This window comes from Periophthalmus magnuspinnatus, chromosome 4 (genome assembly GCF_009829125.3).
Source record: "Periophthalmus magnuspinnatus isolate fPerMag1 chromosome 4, fPerMag1.2.pri, whole genome shotgun sequence".
NCBI lineage: Eukaryota > Metazoa > Chordata > Actinopteri > Gobiiformes > Gobiidae > Periophthalmus > Periophthalmus magnuspinnatus.
In genome coordinates, this window is record NC_047129.1 from 20,018,347 (window position 1) to 20,018,857 (window position 511).

Here is a 511-nt window from a genome sequence, read left to right on the forward strand (position 1 = left end):
CTCACATTTATACTGTGAGGACAGTCAAGATGCATGTTGTAAAACCCACACACATGTGTTCAAGGAGACCGCAAACACACAGCCCCGCAAACACACAGGCCCCGCAAACAAATAGGCCCAGCAAAAACACAGGTCCCATAAACACACAGGTCCTGCAAACACACATGTCCCGCAAACACACAGATCCTGCAAACACACAGACCCCGCAAACACATAGATCCCGTAAACATACAGGCCCCACTGTCATAGGCAAATACCCCGACCTGATCAGAGGTTACCAGTAATCTTTGAAATTTTGTATTAATTTATAAAAATCGAATAATTGTATATATTAAAAGCTGCGAAATACCTAACAATCATCCACGTGTCCCTGATATTTTACACTCACTCTATCTCATAGTACGCACTGGTAACTTCTTTTTCTCCTTTTTCCTGCGCTCTAAAACGCATCTTACTATTATGGTCTACGTCACAGCAAGCAGCCAATGAGACTCTGCTACGAAGCGTCTGT